The sequence below is a fragment of the Pseudophryne corroboree genome, chromosome 4 (genome assembly GCF_028390025.1).
Source record: "Pseudophryne corroboree isolate aPseCor3 chromosome 4, aPseCor3.hap2, whole genome shotgun sequence".
Taxonomy (NCBI): Eukaryota; Metazoa; Chordata; class Amphibia; order Anura; family Myobatrachidae; genus Pseudophryne; species Pseudophryne corroboree.
Window position 1 is genome coordinate 705391194 of NC_086447.1, and position 16392 is coordinate 705407585.

At 49.8% G+C, this 16392-nt stretch overlaps 1 pseudogene; it reads left to right on the forward strand.

Annotated features, from left to right (window-relative positions):
• Window positions 1-14981: 14981 nt before the first annotated feature.
• LOC134913781 (5S ribosomal RNA) lies at window positions 14982-15100 on the forward strand (annotated as a pseudogene).
• Window positions 15101-16392: the final 1292 nt, after the last annotated feature.

Consider the following 16392-nt stretch of genomic DNA (forward strand, 5'->3'; position numbering starts at 1 on the left):
TGAAGAAAGAACCAGAAGGCAAAATTCTGGTCTTTGTTTATACTGTGGGGGTAAGGGACATTTTGCCCGTAGTTGTCCGAACAAGTCGGGAAACGCCTCGACCAAGTGAGTTGTGAGGGGGTTCACTTTGGTTTACAGCTTATCTCCTCAAATAATTCACTGTTGGTTCCAGCTAAAGTTTCCTTTGGCAGCCTCTGTTCCTCGGTCTCGGCTTTTGTGGACAGTGGAGCTGCAGGGAACTTTATGGATTTAACATGGGCCAAGGCCTTAGGTATTCCTCAGTTAGCCTTGGGTAGGTGTATCACCATGCATGGTTTAGATGGGAGTCCCTTGTCCAATGGGGTTATTTCTCTCTGTACACCTTCTGTTCTTCTTTCGGTAGGAGCTCTGCATTCTGAAAAGATTGAGTTTTTCCTTACCCATTGCCCAGCAGTTCCTGTGGTTCTGGGTCACCCTTGGCTGGCCTTTCATAATCCCATCATTGATTGGCAGTTGGGGGAGATCTTACAATGGGGTACCATCTGTAATAAAGAATGTATTACGCTTCCCATCAGAATTGCTGCTGTCATTCCCGCACCCATTCCTGTGGAATACCAGGATTTTGTTGATGTATTTTCCAAGGGCAATGCGGATATTCTGCCTCCCCATAGGCCTTATGATTGTGCTATTGAGTTAATTCCTGGTGCCACTTTGCCTAAGGGAAGGTTATATGCATTGTCCGGACCTGAAACTGTGGCCATAAATGAGTATGTTAAAGAAAGCCTAGGGAAAGGATTTATCAGACCATCTAAATCCCCTTTAAGTGCAGGCTTCTTCTTCGTGGAGAAGAAGGATGGATCACTCAGACCTTGCATTGACTTTAGAGCCTTGAATAAAATCTCAGTAAAGAATACTTACCCTTTGCCGCTGATTTCTGTCCTCTTTGATCAGCTACGTTCGGCTGTGATTTTTTCTAAGATTGACCTAAGAGGAGCATATAACCTCATCAGAATCAAGTCAGGGGATGAGTGGAAAACGGCATTCAGTACTCAGTCAGGCCACTATGAGTATCTGGTTATGCCATTCGGCCTGTCCAACGCTCCGGCAGTTTTCCAGGATCTCATTAACGATGTGCTCCGTGAATTTCTTGGAAGATTCGTTGTAGTCTACTTAGACGATATTTTGATATATTCTGACTCTATAGAACAACATGTTACCCAGGTGCGTCAGGTTCTAAAAAAATTACGTGAAAATCACCTATATGCCAAGCTGGAGAAGTGTGAATTTCATGTCACGGAGGTATCCTTTTTAGGGTACATTATTTCCCCTCGGGGATTCTGTATGGAACCAAAGAAGCTCCAAGCCATCCTTAGTTGGGCGCAACCCACCAATTTAAAAGCAATTCAGCGCTTTTTAGGGTTTGCGAATTACTATAGAAGATTTATTCACTCTTTCTCTGACCTAGTTGCTCCCATTGTGGCACTGACTAAAAAGGGAGCAGATCCTACCAACTGGTCACGTGAAGCGGAGTTGTCTTTTCAGGCCTTGAAACAAGCCTTTGTCTCAGCCCCTGTCCTCAGACATCCCAACCCAGAATTGCCTTTCATTGTTGAGGTCGATGCCTCGGAGGTTGGAGTAGGGGCTATCCTGTCTCAGAAGGATCCGGATTCCCTGGAATTACATCCTTGTGCCTTTATGTCCAGGAAATTCTCATCTGCTGAATCCAACTACGATGTTGGTAACCGGGAATTACTGGCTATTAAATGGGCTTTCGAGGAGTGGAGACATTGGCTTGAAGGAGCCACTCATACCATTTCGGTTTTGACTGATCACAAAAATCTTCAATACATTGAATCAGCTAAACGGCTGAATGCCCGGCAAGCTCGTTGGGCTTTATTTTTTACTCGTTTCAAGTTCATTATCACCTTCAGGCCAGGTTCCAAGAATACCAAGGCAGATGCCCTGTCACGCAGTTTTCTTCCAGTTCAAGACAACAGTCCTGTTACTCCCATACTTCCGTCTTCAGTCATTCGGGCAGGCCTCACACAGGATTTATTTACCCAGTTGAAGCAGCTTCAACATCAAGCTCCTGGTAATACTCCTGCTGGTCGTCTTTTTGTCCCCGAGTTTTTGAGAGCAACGGTTTTGACGGAGTTTCACGATAGCAAAGTTGCCGGGCATCCAGGGATCGCTAAAACTTTTGAATTAGTTTCCCGCTCGGTATGGTGGCCTGGTCTTTCCAAAGACATTAAGGAATTTGTTTTTTCTTGTCAGGTCTGTGCACAGCATAAGGTTCCCCGTTCCTTGCCTATCGGTCAACTTTTGCCCTTGAATGTTCCTCTTAGGCCATGGTCTCATATTTCCATGGATTTTGTGGTGGACCTTCCTCTGTCAGCCGGATGCCGAGTCATATGGGTGGTAGTGGACCGTTTTAGCAAAATGGCCCATTTTATTGCTCTTCCCCGATTGCCATCTGCCCAGGGATTGGCAGTCTTGTTCCTCCGCCATGTTTTCAGACTCCATGGGTTACCCACTGATATTGTTTCTGATCGGGGTCCACAATTCATTGCACAATTTTGGAAGTCTTTTTGTGCCTCATTGAAGATGAAATTATCTTTAACGTCTGGCTACCATCCCCAATCCAACGGGCAGACTGAGCGAGTCAATCAATCATTAAAACAATATTTGCGTTTGTACTCGGCCAAACTCCAAAATGACTGGTCTGAGTTTCTTCCGTTAGCAGAGTTTGCTTACAACAATGCCTGTCATTCCTCCACCAATGTATCTCCATTTTTTACAGTTTTTGGTTTTCACCCCAGAGCTAATTCCTTTTTTCAACATTCCTCTGTCTCCTCACTGACCTTGACCTCTCATCTCAAACTCATTTGGAGAAAAGTGCACCTGGCTCTCAGAAAAGCGGCATTTCGAGAGAAAAATTTTTCTGACAGGCTCCGGCGGCCGTGCACTTTTAAAGTTGGAGATAGGGTATGGTTGTCGACTCGCAACATTAAACTTCGACAAACCTCAGCCAGATTGGGTCCTAAATTTATTGGACCATTTCATATTATCAAAAAAGTCAATCCAGTGGCTTTCCGGTTACGGTTACCAAAAACTTTACGGATCGGAAATACCTTCCATTGCTCCTTGTTAAAACCATATGTTTCGTCCAGTAAATTTCCTCGCAAGATCTCTCAGGGGAAATCACCAATAGACGTACAGGGTCAGCAGGAGTTCTTAGTGGAGAAGGTTCTCGATTCCAAGTTGTCCCGGGGTCGGCTTTATTTTTTGGTACATTGGAGAGGTTATGGTCCAGAAGAAAGGTCTTGGGTCCTGGACGAGGATCTCCATGCCCCGAGGCTCAAAAGGGCATTTTTTCGAGAATTTCCTCAAAAACCTGGCCTTAGGGGTTCCTTGACCCCTCCTCAAGGGGGGGGGGGGGTACTGTTAGGCGCCGAGGGTCCGCCCGTCAGTGCGGCCCGGCGCCTAGCAACTAGGGACGCCGCAGGCAGACAGCCGCCGGCTCCCTAGCAACGCTAGACGCCGGGCGCACGGAGCCGCTTAGACCATAGCAACGGGGACGCCACTGTCGGATCGCGTTCCCCGTTGCTAGGTCTAATTAATCAGGTCAAATTGTATCCTGGCCGTGCAGCATGCAGCTGCTCGGCATAATTATGATTACCCTGTCTGGATCCGGATTGGAGGGTTTCCTAATAAAAGCACTCTCAGGACTTCTCACAGACGCCGGTGTTAGCTTCCTGTTGGCTGTGTCAGTTACTGAGAGTTTCCAGTCCTGCTCAATTCGGTTGTTCCTATCCTCAGTGATCCAGTACTCGGAATTTGTCATCTATTCCTGGAGTCCTACCGAGCACCTTTAACATCCTGTGGTGTTCGTGAGTCGCGGCGTAGCCGTGTGTTGCGGCTTGACCGCTTACTATTTATTATTTAGTTTCATTGTGTTCCGGAGCTTTTGCGGAGGATTCCGCTCCCACAAGTCCACTCTGGTATCCAGCGGTGCTGGATAGGAGTAACGGATCAGTGGTTTTTTGGTTGTCCTTTTCCCTGGCGGTTTGTCCGCACATACTTTTGGTTAAGTTAGATAGCTTGTAACCCCTGGCCTGGTTGCTTAGTCAGAGGGCCCCTTGTTATCACCCTGTCTCGGATTTCCCTTTGTCTCCCATTAAGACCTGAGGGGGCATCGGGGTTGGGCAGACATAATCCGCCCTTCGAACGCGGCTGCCATGGGCTCAAGCAACCATAGTCTCGCAGGGGATTTCTGATAACACGGGCGAGACAACGGAGTTAGGGTGCCAGGGGTTACTAGGCTTCCCTGTTCCCGTAACCAGCATATCTTTCCAGTACTCAGACCTCTGCCATAAGATCTCATCTGGTCTGGAGTACGGGAATCATAACATAAGCTTTCTGGGAGCGCTAGATCCTAGCCCCGCAGTCTAACCCTAACCTCTCCCCGGTGCCTAACCCTAACCTACACGAGAGCGCTGGATCCTAACCCCGCAGCCTAACCCTAACGTCTCCCCGGTGAGTGCTGGATCCTAGCCCGCAGCCTAACCCTAACATATCCCCGGTGAGTGCTGGATCCTAGCCCGCAGCCAAACCCTAACCTCTCCCTGGTGCCTAACCCTAACCTCCCCGGAAGCGCTGGATCCTAGCCCCGCAGCCTAACACTAACCTCTCCCAGGTGGCTAACCCTAACCTCCCCTGGAGTGCTGGATCCTACATCCATAGCCTAACCCTAACCTTTCCTTGGTGCATAACCCTAACCTACCCGGGAGCGCTGGATCCTAGCCCCGCAGCCTAACCCTAACATCTCCCCGGTGGCTAACCCTAACCTTCCTGGGAGTGCTAGATCCTACCCCTCAAGCCTAACACTAACGTTTACCCAGTGTTTAACCCTAACCTCCCCTGGAGTGCTGGATCCTAGCCCCGCAGTTTAACCCTAACCTCTCCTCGGTGCCTACCTCTGACCTCCCCAGGAGCGCTGGATCATAATGCTAATCTCTCCCCGATGCCTAACCATAAGCTTCCTGGAAGCGCTGGACCCTAGCCCCACAGCCTAACCCTAACCTCTCCCCGGTGCCTAACCCTATCCTACCCGGAAGCGCTGGATCCTTGCCCCGCAGCCTAACCCTAACCTCTCCCCGGTGAGTGCTGGAACCTAGCCAGCAGCCTAACTCTAACCTCTCCCTGGTGCCTTACCCTAACCTCCCAGGGAACGCTGGATCCTAGCCCCACAGCCTAACCCTAACCTCTCCCCAGTGGCTAACCCTAACCTTCCTGGGTGTGCTAGATCCTACACCGGTAGCCTAACACTAACGTTTCCCCAGTGTCTAACCCTAACCTCCCATGGAGTGCTGGATCCTAGCCATGCAGCCTAACCCTAACCTCTCCCCGGTGCTTAACCCTAACCTTCCTGGGAGCGCTGGATCCTAGCCCCGCAGTCTAACCCTAACCTCTCCCCGGTGCCTAACCCTGACCTCCCCAGGAGCGCTGGATCATAACTCCAAACTCTCCCTGGTGCCTAACCTTAACTTCTCCGGGAGCACTGAATCCTAGGTCCGGGGAGAGGTTAGGCAAACCCTTACCTCTCCCCGATGCCTAACCCTAAGCTTCCTGGGAGCGCTGGATCCTAGCCCCTCAGCCTAAACTTAACGTCTCCCCGGTGCCTAACCCTAAGCTTCCTGGGAGTGCTGGATCCTAGCACCGCTGCCTAACCCTAACCTTCCTGGGACCGCTGGATCATAACCCTAACCTCTCCCCGGTGCCTAACCTTAACCTCTCTGGGAGCACTTGCTCCTAGCCCCGCAGCCTAACCCTAACCTCCCCTGGAGTGCTGGATCCTAGCCCTGCAGCCTAACCCTAACATCTCCCCGGAGCCTAACCCTAACCTCCCTGGGAGTGACGGACGAGGCAGGTCATAGGTCACATGGAGGTCCCTTAGCCCACTTGGATCTAGCATCTACCCTATGACAAATGCCCCCCAAATAGATCCAGTCAGGATCCTGGCTGCTAGAATACCGACACTGGAATCCCACAACGATTCATGTTGCCGGAATCCTGATAGCCGGGATGCTGAAAGAGAGGACATCGGCCCACAGGAGAGGTAAGCCGTGCTGGAAGTGGGTTTAGGTTTAGGCTGCGTGGCGGAAGGTTAGGGTTAGGTAGCGCCCCGGGGAGGTTAGGATTAGGCTTCAGGGAGGGGGTGTTTAGGATTAGGCTGTGAGGGAGGGGTGGGGGTTAGGTTTAGCTTGCAGGAAGGGTGGGTTAAATTAGGGGGCCAGGGGGCGAAGTTAAGCATACTCACCTTTCCCTGTTGAGATTCCGAATATCGGGACACTGTGGTCGGTATTCTGACCACCGGCATCCCGAACGCAGGCAAACAGAACCCAACTCCACTCCACTCGCCCCCCCCAAAGACTCATGCAGAACTGAGGGACAGAAAGATCCACTCCACTCCCCTACTACCCCCCCCAAAAAAACAAAAACAAAAAAAAACAAAAAAAAAAAACAGATGCAGGAATGAGGGACAGAATTTCCACTCCACTCCCATACCCTACCCCTGCAGAGGAAGTGCTTTTGCTCATTATACATACAGTAAAGTAAATACATACACAGCGTTCAGTGTCAGGTCTCACTTGTCTCCATATGCAGCAGCTGGGGGGCTTCCTTCCTTCCTCTCAGTTCTTCCCTTCTGCTGCAGTGTCCAATCGGTTGCAGCTTCCCTCACTCCTCTCCGTTCTCCCCATATGCCTGTAGTATCAGTGTAGCAGAGAGTTTTCCCTTCCTCTGCAGTGCAGCATCCATCGAAGTAGCGTTGGCTCTCCATGCCGCTTTTCTCGCTGTGACGTGAAGCTGCGCATGGCCGTTCTGACAACGGCACATGCGCAGTAGCATACAGGCTATCGCAAAAGCAAATAGAACTGCGTTACAGCCGCGAGAGGGGTTCACCGGGACAGGGCTTTAATGCAAGCTCTGTCCTGGCACCCGAATTTTTATACATTCATGCTATAACGGGCATTATCGCATTGCAAGTTCAATAGTTAATAGAGATGTGTGGCTGGCACTTTTCGTGTTTTGTGTTTTGGTTCTAAAACCCCGCTCGTGTTTTGGTTTTAGGTTGGTTTTGCCAAAACCACCCTTTCGTGTTTTGGTTTTGGATCTGGATGATTTTTTAAAAAAAACATAAAAATAGCTAAATCACAGAATTTGGGGGTAATTTTGATCCTACAGTATTACTAACCTCAATAACATTAATCTCCACTCATTTCCAGTCAATTTTGACCACCTCACACCTCACAATATTGTTCACCAACATAGGCCAAAGCCTGGCTGGCTAAACTAAGCAACAGAGCAGCGGCACAAACACACGTCAGTTATTTCTGTTTAAAAATGTTTTACAAATTAGTACTGTATTAGCAATAACCAATTAAACCAATAGAAAACAATCCAACACAGAAATTGCGTCAGAATCGTGTGTACAATATCATTGCTCTGAAGTACTTACTAAACAGCAAATAAAAATAAAACCCTAAACCATGTGTAAAATAACAACAATGGACATTGATGCTCCCTACACAAGTGCACATGCCTATTCTCAGTGCCCAGTCTGTACCTCCCTCCTGGGGGCCCTGGGTCACTGATGACTGGCACCCTGTGCCCATGTAAAGCCCCAATCAGCCATTTTGATGAGCAGCTCCCCAAATTCTCCCTAATCACAAAAAACAGCATTCTGTACCTGCGTAGGACAGTGCGGAATACTTTGGGACACACAGTTAAATATTGACCAGGTTACAGTGCTGGTCGGCAGTGGCGTGCGGTGAGGTCAGTGGCTGGTGAGGCACTGCAGCCATAATGTCCGCCAGATCCTGCTGATTACCCCTACTGCCGCCGAGCCAATGCCCACTACTGCCTCTGAGCCAATGTCTGCTGCCACCGCCAATGGCTTACAAACTTGCCTACCATCAACTGACCCAGCCCTCCGCCACTAATTTGCATCTCAGTCCGATGCCGCCAATGCCCGCTGCCTGCCTGCTCATCATACTAATGATATATTGTACATTTTTATAGAAAAATAAATAAAAATTAGTGTTTGGGAAGGGAGTGGGAGGAGGACATGAATTACATTTTGTTGTCCAGGGCTTCCATTAACTTAATGGAGAAGGGTCTGAATGGGTTAAAAAATGTAAAAAAAAAATGTGTGAGGTCCCCCCTCCTAAGCATAACCAGCCTCGGGCTCTTTGAGCCGGTCCTGGTTGTTTAAATACTGGGAAAAAATTGGACAGGGGTTCCCTGTATTTAGACAACCAGCACCGGGCTCTTAGACCGGTCCTGGTTCCAAAAATACGGGGGACAAAAGATGTAGGGGTCCCCCGTATTTTTAAAACCAGCACCGGGCTCCACTAGCCAGGGACATAATGCCACAGCCGGGGGACACATTTATGTAGGTCCCTGTGGCCGTGGCATTACCCCCCCAACTAGTCACCCCTGTCCGGGGTTCCCTGGAGGAGTGGGGACCCCTTAAATCAAGGGGTCTCCCCCCCTCCAGGCACCCAAGGGCTAGGGGTTAAGCCCGAGGCTGTCCCCAGCACCCCTGGGCGGTGGGTGCCGGGCTGATAGCCATAAGTGTGTAAAAAAAAGAATATTGTTTTTTGTTGTGGAGCTTCAAGGCCCAGCAAGCCTCCCCCGCTTGCTGGTACTTGGAGAACCTCAAGTACCAGCATGTGGGGAAATAACGGGCCCGCTGGTACCTGTAGTTCTACAACAACAAAAAATACCCAAATAAAAACACAACACACACACCGTGAAAGTAAAAATTTATTAAAACACACTTACACACTCACACATACTTACCTACATCCCACGCCGGTCACGTCCACTTGTCCAGTAGAATCCAATAGGTGGTTCCTGTAAAAATGAGAGAGAGATTACTTACCTACATCCCACGCCGGTCACGTCCACTTGTCCAGTAGAATCCAATAGGGGTACCTGTAAAAATGAAAATTATACTTACAAACGAAGTAATCCAAAGGAGGAGAGAGAGAGAGAGAGAGAGAGAGAGAGAGAGAGAGAGAATGAATGATTATTATGTACTCGCTGACGCGAGAAGACGTTAGCACAGACAGGGGAGAGTGCTGCTGCCGGCTGGCCTGTAGCTTTGCCCCCAGTAGCTGTGCCCCTTGTGGCTGTGCCCCCAGTTGCTGTGCCCCCTGTAGCTGTGCCCCTTGTAGTTGTGCCCCCAGTTGCTGTGCCCCTTGCAGCTGTGTCCCCAGTTGCTGTGCCCCCTGTAGCTGTGCCCCTTGTAGTTGTGCCCCCAGTTGCTGCTGCCGGCTGGCAGGATGGAGCAGGCGCCTCCAATAGTTATGAGCCCAGTAGCTGTGCCCCTCAGTAGTTGTGATCCCTCTAGCTGTGACCCTAGTAGCTTTCCCCACTGTTGCAGCGCCCCCTGTAGCAGTGCCCCGAGTAGTTGTGACTCCTGTAGTTGTGCCCCCAGTCGCTGTGCCCCCAGTAGTTGTGCCCCCTGTAGCTGTGCCCCTTGTAGCAGTGCCCTGAGTAGTTGTGCCCCCTGTAGTTGTGCCCCCTGTAGCATTGCCCCCAGTAGTTGTGCCCCTTGTGGCTGTGCCCCCTATAATTGTGCCCCTTGTAGCTGTGCCCCCAGTTGCTGTGCCCCTTGTAGTTGTGCCCGCAGTTGCTGTGCCCCTTGTAGCTGTGTCCCCAGTTGCTGTGCCACCTGTAGCTGCACCCCTTGTAGTTGTGCCCCCGTAGCTGCACCCCTGGTAGTTGTGCCCCCGTAGCTGCGCCCCTTGTAGTTGTGCCCCCGTAGCTGCGCCCCTTGTAGTTGTGCCCCCGTTGCTGCGCCCCTGGTAATTGTGCCCCCATAGCTGCGCCCCTGGTAGTTGTGCCCCCGTTACTGCGCCCCTGGTAATTGTGCCCCCATAGCTGCGCCCCTGGTAGTTGTGCCCCCGTAGCTGCGCCCCTGGTAGTTGTGCCCCCGTAGCTGCGCCCCTGGTAGTTGTGCCCCCGTAGCTGCGCCCCTGGTAGTTGTGCCCCCGTTGCTACGCCCCTGGTAATTGTGCCCCCATAGCTGCGCCCCTGGTAGTTGTGCCCCGTTGCTGCGCCCCTGGTAATTGTGCCCCCGTAGCTGCGCCCCTGGTAGTTGTGCCCCCGTAGCTGCGCCCCTGGTAGTGGTGCCCCCGTTGCTGCGCCCCTGGTAATTGTGCCCCCATAGCTGCGCCCCTGGTAGTTGTGCCCCCGTTGCTGCGCCCCTGGTAATTGTGCCCCCATAGCTGTGCCCCTGGTAGTTGTGCCCCCGTAGCTGCGCCCCTGGTAGTTGTGCCCCCGTTGCTCCGACCCTTGTAATTGTGCCCCCGTAGCTGCGCCCCTGGTAGTTGTGCCCCCGTAGCTGCGCCCCTGGTAATTGTGCCCCCGTAGCTGCGCCCCTGGTAGTTGTGCCCCCGTAGCTGCGCCCCTGGTAGTTGTGCCCCCGTTGCTGCGCCCCTGGTAATTGTGCCCCCATAGCTGCGCCCCTGGTAGTTGTGCCCCCGTTGCTGCGCCCCTGGTAATTGTGCCCCCGTAGCTGCGCCCCTGGTAGTTGTGCCCCCGTAGCTGCGCCCCTGGTAGTTGTGCCCCCGTTGCTGCGCCCCTGGTAATTGTGCCCCCATAGCTGCGCCCCTGGTAGTTGTGCCCCCGTTGCTGCGCCCCTGGTAATTGTGCCCCCATAGCTGTGCCCCTGGTAGTTGTGCCCCTATAGCTGCGCCCCTGGTAGTTGTGCCCCCGTTGCTGCGCCCCTGGTAATTGTGCCCCTGTAGCTGCGCCCCTGGTAGTTGTGCCCCCGTAGCTGCGCCCCTGGTAGTTGTGCCCCCGTTGCTGCGCCCCTGGTAATTGTGCCCCCATAGCTGCGCCCCTGGTAGTTGTGCCCCCGTTGCTGCGCCCCTGGTAGTTGTGCCCCCGTAGCTGCGCCCCTGGTAGTTGTGCCCCCGTAGCTGCGCACCTGGTAGTTGTGCCCCCGTAGCTGCGCCCCTGATAGTTGTGCCCCCGTAGCTGCGCCCCTGGTAATTGTGCCCCCATAGCTGTGCCCCTGGTAGTTGTGCCCCCGTTGCTGCGCCCCTGGTAATTGTGCCCCCATAGCTGCGCCCCTGGTAGTTGTGCCCCCGTTGCTGCGCCCCTGGTAATTGTGCCTCCATAGCTGTGCCCCTGGTAGTTGTGCCCCGTAGCTGCGCCCCTGGTAGTTGTGCCCCCGTTGCTGCGCCCCTGGTAATTGTGCCCCCATAGCTGCGCCCCTGGTAGTTGTGCCCCCGTTGCTGCGCCCCTGGTAATTGTGCCCCCACAGCTGCGCCCCTGGTAGTTGTGCCCCCGTAGCTGCGCCCCTGGTAGTTCTGCCCCCGTTGCTGCGCCCCTGGTAATTGTGCCCCCATAGCTGCGCCCCTGGTAGTTGTGCCCCCGTTGCTGCGCCCCTGGTAATTGTGCTCCCGTAGCTGCGCCCCTGGTAGTTGTGCCCCCGTTGCTGCGCCCCTGGTAATTGTGCCCCCATAGCTGCGCCTCAATCACACACATATATTAAAAAATAAAAAAAAACATACTTACAGCTCCTGCAGTGCCGTCCTCCGTCTCCGGCCGCCGGCTCGTCTCTGCTGTACTATGGGAGAGACGTCATGAATCATGATGTCTCTCCCACTGTAGCGCCGCTCAGACACTAGGGGTCAATTATGACCCCTGTTGTCAGTCAGTCAGCAGCGCCGGCTGCAGCGGGCGCCCACACAGCCCACGGCACCTGCTGCAGCCGGGAAGGGGGCTCGCTATTGATTGGACAGCGGATCCAGCACTGGATCCGCTGGGCCAATCACATCTGGGGCAGTGACAGGGGCGTGCATTCGTCGGGGCTGAATGCACGCCCCTGTCATTGCGGCACCAGTATAGGTGCCGCTTCCCTATACTTTCTCAATGGGCTTTCACAGCCCATTGCAGCGCCCCGCCCCCTGCCCACCCCCCGCTGCCCGGACTTTAATGTTAGGTGCGGGAGGCACCTCTCCCGCTGCCTCCCAGCCCAACATTTTTACGGGGGGTTTGGGGGGGAGAGATTATGAAAATAATAAAAGAAGATATTTATCACAGACTCTGTTATAAATATCTTATTTTTATTATTTTAATTATTATGACAGGGGAGGCACTGCCTCCCCTGCCTCCCCTGACTGCACGTCCCTGCTGGTCGGATACAGTGCGGGTCAGACACAGTGCAGGTTACAGTGCAGGTTGGATACAAAGCGGGTCGGGTACGATGCAGGTTACAGTGTGGGTCAGATACAGTGCAGGTGGATACAAGGCAGGTCGGATACAGTGTAGATGGAATTCATTGTGGGATCTATATAGTGCAGATCGCACATAATGCAAGTCGGATACAGTGCAGATCGGAGTGCGGGTTGGATATAGTGCGCGTTGGCTACAGCGCAATGTCGGATACAGTGCAAGATACAGTACAGGTCGAATACAGTGCAGGTCAGAGTGTAGCTTGGATACAGTGTGTGGGTTGGATACAGTATAAAGAAAGTAGGGGTAGTTTATTTCGCTGGATATGTAACAGCAGCAAAATAGATATCTTCTGGTGTTATCTCCCAGATTCAACAGTAAGACAAAACAAATAAAACGATATCAACATGCGCTATGACAACAAGGTAAGAGATCAACTGGAAACCGTTTCTGGAATGTCCACCAAATGGAAACTTCAAACTGTGATGGTGATTTTTTCTCCAAATACATGCAACGAGAGAAAATGGTAAACAGTCTAATGTGTGTGTTACATGTGTAAGCGTCACTACTACAGGGGGGTATGTGTGCTGCCGCTGTCCCTTTATAAAGTATTGGAGGGCGCAAATTTATAGTTTTGCAGGGGGGCGCCGAACACCCTAGCACCGGCCCTGGTGTCAGTGCCACTTCTAAATGGGGTTCCGGGTTTAGAAGACCATACAAAGGAAACTTATTGATGGTCAAGGGGTGCCGGCAGGAGAGAGCTGTCTGTCATGGCTCTCAGCCAATCAGTGGCCTTCCATAGGTTACTATGGAGACCAGCGTCCGAGGCAAAACCTCAGGATCCAACAGTGAAATCCTGAGGTTTTGCCTCGATTGGGGATCTGGGGCAGGCAGGGACATTCGAGCTGTGGCTTGGATGGCCCCGGATCCCCTAGGTTCGGGGGGGGGTTTGGTTCTCTGAGAACCGAACCAGCTCATCTCTAATAGTTAATTACACCTGCTAACCGCAATTACATTTCATATCTTGATAAATGGGCCCCTTAGTGAGAATCTAAAATGAATTCTCTTAATGCATCTCGTACATTGAGAGTCCTTTGATACTGTCATACTGTATAGTGAATATTAGGAACCTGGTCATACACTATATATACTAGGCCTTAAAAACCATCCATGTAATATTTGTAGTAACACCCTCCTCTCCTTCTCATACCTCCCTGGTAGTGAAGGGGCTAAATAGGCAGCTATGGAATGCGTCAGTAGCACTTTTTAAATTCAATTTAAGACATGAATGTGACAAATATTCTTAGTTCTGACGGCAATGGTAAAGCACAGCATATATAGGGGGCCTGGGAGGCTGTATGCAGGTCCTGGTTCCTCTCTAAATGCTGCTGATGATGCTACTGCTGTCATGACTGTTCATTGTCTGGCGTGTACCTTGAGAAAGGTCCTGGCGTAGGACCGAAACGTTGGTGAGCCCTCTCTGTATATTTATACTTTCCTGTGACATGAAGTTACATGGAACCAAACTTCTGAATAAATGACTGCATTATTTACATCATATCGCGCAAGTCTGGAGAGTGCTATCTTTTTCCACTGGTATGTGGAGAAATACTGTAATATATATATATATATATATATATATATATATATATGTGTAAAAACAAAGATTAATACTGCGCAACGTGTGATCTACCAGATATGTTGTATAAAAAGGCAAACTTATATGACACTCCCCAATGCTGCTAATGGGGCGTCAGCTGAATCCTTCAATACATACAGGGGTGGTGATTCCCTGAAAATTTTTTAGGAAAAGGGGGGATGAGGGATGTATAGCGACCACGGTGTCTATTGATAAAATATAAAATAGCCAATTATAATAAAAATTATTTATTTAACATAAAAGTTGTACATAAAAGACACATAAAAATGGGACAACAATACGTACACAGCTGAACTAAAAGCACTTAAATGAACATATAAAACGACAATAAGAACAAGTAAAAGAGATTTTCCTTATCTTAGATGAGGTAGGTACAGGTTTCCCAACACGTTTCGTCTCATAAGACTTCTTCAAGGGGTAGGGACAGAATGAACCTGCAAGTCTATTTATAGCCATATTGCTTGGTGGGAGGGTTGTGACATCACAGGGAGTCATGTGATTCATGAACTGCAATACTCAATCAGTCATATACCTCCTGGAATGTGACTGCAGCAAACAATACATAGGGAAGACAAAGAGACCGCTGAAGTTGAGGATACAGGAACATGTGAGAAACATCAGGAATAAAGTGGAGAGCCACGCTGTCTCCAAACACTTCATCTCAACACACAACTCCAATCCAGAAGCACTGACATTCAAAGCCATCAAATTGGTGAAATTGTGAGAGAGAAGAGGTGATCTCGCCAATAAACTGTCACATCGCGAGATGTTTTGGATATTCCAATTACAGACATTACAGCCAAATGGCTTTAATGACAACTACGAGATCGCTCCCTTTTTATGAGATACGGTACAAAAACCTTTTCTGCCTCTCACTGCCACTCCCCCCTATTCCTCCCAACCCCCCCCCCCCTCCCCTCATTTAAGTGAATCTGCCCTGGTGTCTACCCCCCCCCCCCCCCCCCCCCTTCCCCCCGGTTCTAGTTAATAAGTGCTCACCATTTCACAACTAATAAAACACTGTAGCAAATAGATAAATTCACCTCTAATACTAAGGGTTGGAGTAGTAACCCAGAAGGCACAACGTCGTTACAGTCACACCACGCTGGAAATGCCCAAACACGTCCGATCTTGGAAGCCAAGCAGCGTTGGGCCTGATCAGTATCAGCAAGGGGGACCGTCTGGGAAGATCAGGTACTGTATAGCACGAGAACAAATAGTGGCCTGAGAAAGGTGCAATATAAACTCATAGATAGAACACTGAACACTATATTCAAAATAAAGTTTTTAAATTAGAAGTAATCAGCACAGGGGTGCATATAAGCAATGGTTGATACAATCACCTCACTTTTTAATCACACTCACTATATAAATAAATATACTTTATTATTAATAAGCACGAGCACCTTTTAAAGTTAAGACAAGCCCAGCACTTTATTTATTAATAAATATTATAGTCCTGAGTCACTTATAAAATATAAACAGCACTTGCACTTTCAATTTATTGTTACATTGATCATACTAAATATTTATAAAAATGTCATTATAATTTTACCATAATATTATCCTATTTTTATCATCTGGAGCTGCTAACGTAATAACTTGAATGGATGATTATTAATGATTATGCAAATCTGATACTACTCATTTTTATTTTCACGTGGAATGATTGCCATGGATACCGGGGCATTCAGGGCCGTCCCTAACCAATATGATGCCCTAGGCAAGATTTTGGCTGGTGCCCCCTAGCACCAGCACTGGTTGCACCTCTTTCCCAGCACCATCACCCCTCACCCATAGCTGTCCTTATTTTGGTGTTTGTACCCCCTATATTTTAAATAGGAACAGTTCGCACATTTGGCGCACAGCCCAAAAAGGGTGTGTTTTTGCTGGCAAGGGGCATGGCCACACAATAGTAACCCCAAATCCAATTACGCCACACAGTACTGCAACTTTATTCACATTTGATCATGCGATAGTGTCCATAATTCATAATACATCCCACAGTAGTATTACTTTACCTTATAAACATTACTCCTCACAGTAGAGCCCCTTATTCACATAACATCACATTGAATTGCTCCTTATTCACCTTACACCACACCCTATTGCTCTTTATTCATATTAGATGACACAGTAGTGCCCTTTCTATACGCAACGCCACATAGTAGAGCACCCTATACACATAATGCCACACATTAGTAATGCATTTATACACATAATTCCACACAGTAATGCCCCTTACACATTATTAATGTCCTTATAAACATAATGTGCCTTACACATTATGACAACCTTTATTAATGCCCTTTTACACATAATGTCCCTTACATATATGCCGCACATTATTAATGCTCTTATACACATAATGACACATAGTGCCCCCTACACATTTGCTGCACATTATTAGTGCCCCTATACACATAATGACACACATACAGTAGTACCCTGTTACACATATGCCACACATTATTAATGCCCTTATACACATAATGACA